Source organism: Eucyclogobius newberryi, unplaced genomic scaffold (assembly GCF_026437365.1).
Source record: "Eucyclogobius newberryi isolate DKJ021-1_F unplaced genomic scaffold, fEucNew1.0.hap1 SCAF_13, whole genome shotgun sequence".
Classification (NCBI taxonomy): domain Eukaryota; kingdom Metazoa; phylum Chordata; class Actinopteri; order Gobiiformes; family Gobiidae; genus Eucyclogobius; species Eucyclogobius newberryi.
The window spans coordinates 23,328,036-23,334,035 of NW_027315757.1; positions in this window are offsets into that span (position 1 = coordinate 23,328,036).

Sequence of the window (6,000 nt, forward strand, 5' to 3'; positions counted from 1 at the left end):
AGATTAAAATTCAAAAACATGATCGCACCAATTTGTCATGATGAGAGGTTCAAGAAGTACTTTGTGCATTTAAATAAGAGACAAATGATATAATGATGAGAGTTTTAAAAGTCCCTTACTTTGTCCTGCATGTGTGATATTCACAGTATTCAATAAATAAACTCTGTTTTTTTCTTTTTCTCATCTATGAAGGAGCAAGCTTTACAATCCTGGGGAAAAAATAACGAGGCTGCAATTGGCCATGAAGCTCTTAATGAGTGCAAAAAGCAGGCTTAAGTTTAACCATTGGTCAGTGCAAAAAAATCACTATAACTCGGGCCATTGGAATCTGTCCGAATTTATTTCCTTTTGTCAGCCAGAAAAGGGAACGAACTATCTTCTGGGCATGTAAAACATAAAGGTGAAAGCTGCAACCCTATTATTTTCAGTATAATCAGGCATTCTGCAGAGAATCAGTATCGGTTTGTACTCCAAACCCACAAATAGAAAAAACAAGATCAATTTTTTAAAAGGCCTTTTATAGGAAATGGGACTTTTTAAGTCCCTAAATCTCATTTGCATCAGCTTTGAAATGAGAATCTTCAGGACACACCACATGTTCAATCTGTGCCTGTTAATATCTCCCAACAGATTATCACATAGATAAGAACAATTGAGTCCAGTGATATAAAATATGTATGTTGCACCTTGATTTGTTAAAAGTCCTTTAATGTGGAGCACTTGCACTATTCTCCATCAGATGTGGCATATACCATGTACATGCTCTGTCCCCACTGCTCTTCTGAACCCTCTCAGCAAAATAGTCAACAAGACCGGCTAAGGATACTGACTAAGGAATGGGGCTTGGACATGGACAAGGCGAGATATGACAAAAGCTGCTAATACAGGCTGAGAAGACATTCTGGATGTTTTTGGTGGTTTTCTCCAGAGCGGGACATAGACTCACTCTGGGGGAAAAACATCCAGAATGCCCTCTCAGCCAAAAAAGAGGACAAAATGAAACAGAACCTTGAAGAATGGGATTTCTATCCCTCAAGTGTCTGGACTGTCTAAAAAACGACATTGGATTTTTAGACATCGCAATTGTCACGGGACAGAAACGGGTTCATCCTAAGGACATGATGCACATGCAAAAACAGAGCAATGGTTTATTCAATCCAATGAGGTGAGAGTAAATAGCCACTGAACAAAAGACTATGAACTCCGAAGGCATTTGGATTCTGGATTACAGTCCGCCATGTATCTTCATCTCATTGCCACAAACCACTCCTTTGAAGACAACAGGATGAACATTTTAAGCAGGGAAGATGCTGAAGTGAACAATTCTTCTTTGAACAGAAAAGTTGGTTTTAGGTATAATTTGCGTGGATGTTTATATGTGTCCTGTAGTTATTTATTGTTTATTGATGGACGCCCCATTAGCACAGGAGAGCTGCTGCTATTCTTCTTGGGGTCAAATTAAGATGAATCTATTTATAAAAAGTATTTACATTTCAGTCATCTAAAGTTCATACAACACGCATAAATATGAATTTCAATTAATGCAATGTATTAATCGTTTCAATAATAATTTGAATCTTCTCATGTCCTAAACTAGAATTAATGTTTCTGGAAGCACATTTCTTGCAAACATTGCCCTGTGTATGAATGTTCTTTTAATGCTTTTTGACTTGACTTTTGGTAGCAGGAATTACCTATCTGTAGAATATCTAGTAGGTTTTCAGGATGTCTGTCTGAGAATAGAAAAGTCTATCTTGCACTGATAACCATATATCAAATTAAATTCAAATTAAATATGTTAAGCATGTTTATTCCAGGCTAATTTACAGTCAACTCCCAGCATAAACTAATTCTGACTCCCTCAATCTCTGATTGTGACCCTGAGTTTAGTTTAATACTATGATTAGTATTAAATACGTCTATTATTAAATATTAAATTAGTATTTAATACTATGATTAGTATTAAATACGTCTATTATTAAATATTAAATTAGTATTTAATACTATGATTAGTATTAAATACGTCATAAGACGCTGGTACAACTGGCAGCCCGGTGTAAACGCTCCTCTTTTTTCTCACACTTTTTTCACACTTATTGTGCTTTATCTGCTATATTTTGTAAAATGTTTTTTCTATTTTACTGTACGATAGGGACACGCCCTGGAATAGTTTTTAATTCAACTGTTTTTGACTTTTTTCGGCTGGATATTGAGTGTTTTTCGTCGTGTCGTCGTGATGTGAGCTAGCTCTGAGCTAGCCCCCGGCCCCCCCGCGCCCATCCGGTCGCCGCTAAAGTACGGTGTGCCGCGGTACACCGTACCGTATATAACAGAGGAACTTCACGAACGATCGGGACATGCACTGGAATCACTTTAATTCAACTTGTTTTGACTTTATTCGGCTGGATTGAGTGTTTTCGTCGTGTCGTCGCGATGTGCCTCGGCTCTGAACCCCCCCGCGCCCCCCGGCCGGCGCCGGTGCGTGTTTCCACAAAGGAGGAACTAATGAAACTGCGGAGAACAGTCGTCTTACCCGGAGATCGTCACGTTATCCCGGCGAACATCCTAAGGAAAATGCAGCGAAGCAGAAGGGCTGGACGTAAATCCGAGAGAAGAGAGGAGGAAACAGAAAGCCGGTTCCCGCCGTAGTCATGGGTAACGTGAGGTCCCTTCAAAATAAAATGACGAAAATAGCGAGCCTCATGCGGTCCCAGAGGATTTATAGGGACAGCAGCGTCTTGATTTTCACAGAGACCTGGTTAACAGCAGAAATGCTGTTAACCAGGTGCAGGACTTTGTGGACTGGTGTCAGCGGAGCCACCTCCTCATCAACGCGGGGAAGACAAAGGAGATGGTGGTGGACTTCCGCAGACGCCACCCCACTGCCCCCTCACCAGTGAACATCCAGGGACGGGACATTGAGAGAGTGACTCATACAAGTACCTGGGTGTTCATCTGAACCACAAACTGGACTGGACTCACAACACAGACGCACTGTACAGGAAGAGCCAGAGTCGGCTCTACCTCCTGAGGAGACTCAGGTCTTTTGGAAGACTCCTGAAGACCTTCTACGACTCTGTGGTGGCATCAGCCTTCCTGTATGGTGTGGCCTGCTGGAGCAGCAGCATCACAGAGAGGGAGAGGAGGAAGCTGGACAAAGTCATCAAGAAGTCCAGCTCCGTCCTGGGCTGTGCTCTGGACTCGGTGCAGGAGGTGGGGGACAGAAGGGTCCTGGCTAAACTCACATCTATACTGGACCATGAGTGTCGCCCCCTGCAGGACACTCTGTCCGCTCTGGAGAGCAGCTTCAGTGAGAGACTGATCCACCCTCGCTGTGTGAAGGAGACGTTTCACAGGTCTTTCCTTCCTGCTGCTGTCGGACTGTATAACAAACACTGTTAGCCCTGATCATGTGCAATACCGTCATAATCATGTGCAATACTGACTTATTATACTGAGTGTTTTTTTCAACCTTCCTATAAGTTTTCTGTCCTTTCCCTGTATCTACTGCATTGTAACACCCAAATTTCCCCACGTGTGGACAATAAAGGATTATCTTATCTTATCTTATTAGCTGGATGGTAGCCGCATCCTATTAGCATTGGCCGACTGTAGCTCTACGCGGAGACAGCGTGTACGCGGAAGAGAGCCACCGCGGTGAAGTTACTTTCACGTTGGACAGGAGAGCGTCACGGGTTGGGCGGGGGAGGCGGATTGCTCTTCGCAAGGTTTGGGGCAAATCTCAAACCAAGCCGTGTGCATTTCCGGGTTTGTGAGTGGGGTCCTAGGTATGGGTGACATTTTTAACTATTATGTTATGGGTGTTGCACAACCCTTATTATTATCAAATATATCCTTAGGGTAGACTAAAATAGCATGATATGGGATCTTTAAGGTGCTCTTTTTTCCAGGTGAAGCTATGAGCGTAGGGCAGTAGTGTAGAGTCAGCTCAGAGCAATATAAAGTCGGGTTTCTCATACCATCTCCTTAGATTGAAAATTACTTTTGACTAACTACCTTTAAAACTTATTCTACGATAAATTGCAGATTTACCCAATTATGGGCTTTCTCCTCCCTTTTCCTCATGTTTAATCCTGCAGATGCAGCCTGTGGATAAAGATGGTGGTGCCGTGCCGTACCTCTGAGCCATTCACTGATCAATTGTACAAACTTCTCCATGACTGCTTCTGTTTGGCTTCTGTACACTCTGCTCCGGCCAAATCAATTCTCAGCCCGGCATGCGCCGGTGTGTGCGTTAGAAAGAATGGAAGGAAAGAGAGGACAAGATGAAAGGAGCACTAAATTACAAGAAATTCCTCACATCAGATACTCCTAAATGTCACAGAGAGGGAGTGTTACAGAAATGTGTTGTGGTGAATGCAAACGTACCTCAAAACACTGGAGACTATTTTCTATAAAGTTTTTTATTGTCAGTTTTCACATTTGTACTGGACATGAATATAAATGCTTTTTATCATAATTTTCCACATTTGTACTGAACATGAATGAAAATGCTTTTTATCATATTTTTCCACATTTGTACTGAACATGAATGAAAATGCTTTTTAATCATAATTTTTCAGATCTGTACTGGACATGCTGATTTTGCTTCCCTGAAAAAAAATATTTCACATAATAAATAAAGCACCAAGACACAATGAATGCACATTTTGGACTGATATAGGGAGGAAATGCTGTTTTCTAAGAAAGTTTCAATATATTTGAGTCTTGTCTCACAAATGGAGTCTGTAATGAAGGTTGTTTGTTGCAAGGACACATACTGTGAGCACCTTCTGATTGGGTGGAGATCATTTAACTGGTTGTGCAATACAAATGCTTGAATTGCATTGACAACATTATTCATTGTTTTTTTTATGAACAAACAACCATACAATTTACATTTCAAATATGCATCTACATAGTAGATTCAGCTTCCTTATCATTTATTTTCGAAGCATGTGCATATTTTATATTTCAAAATAACAAAGCCCCCTCCTGTTCACTTGATTCAGTCCGCTGGTACATTCGCTGCTTCAACCCTCCACTATAGACTGTCATTCTCATGTCTCTGCTTTTGAAACAGTTTTAACACCACCTGACGGGAATTAAACGGGTATCTGTTTATCACCAACAGAATAAGAGAGAGTGAGGCTGAGTGTAAAGAGGAGAGGTATCAGGATTGAGCATTCTGGCAGTCAGTTTTCCCCAAACTAAACTGTGCTCTCTTGCGATGTCCGGGTCAGAGATTTTTTTTGTCCAGATTTTTTGGCATTCTCCCCAGCCGACCTCTCACCCCAGTATCAACTTTTTCAACCTGTCCCATTTTCATTAAAAAGGTTGCACAGTGAAATGTGTGTAGCCAAAATTTGGACTACGGTTTTGATCCAGTCTGAAAAAGTACCTAAAAGCTCTTAACATGTGGGATCTGCATCTGAGCAATGATGCATTTTAACAAATAAATCATCCCCGGAGCAGAGCCAGACACAGGTAAATCCGCTCACTCACAGGAATCAAGGACAGAGGGGACAGTAATATATTTGCATTATAATTGCATGTTATAAATCAGAACCGCTACTGAAATTTCTTTGAGTTTTCATTGGCATCCAAAGTCCAGGCAAGTGGTTTCCGATTTGAATTGACCAAATGTGTGCAATTTTGTCCTGTTTTACAAATAAAATGTCTTATTTATACATTATATCATTTATATAAGATTGTTTCCTATTCACCTGCAGTGGCTCGCCTTTAAGTATCGTTTACAGACAACAATTGTGTCTGAATAGTTAAATTACACTCTACATTTTAAAACATGTAAGAGAACAACAATTCAACTGCGTTAATTTGTGCAGACGGAGAACATGTTTTTGTTTCTTAGGCTCAGTAATTACAGATATGAGCTTTTCTACCATAGATCTCCCTCCTGCACAATTTTACATCATTGGCAGGTTAGAAGTCACTTAAAAGCCCCATTCCATGAGCTTCATAGAAAATGCACCCAACTTA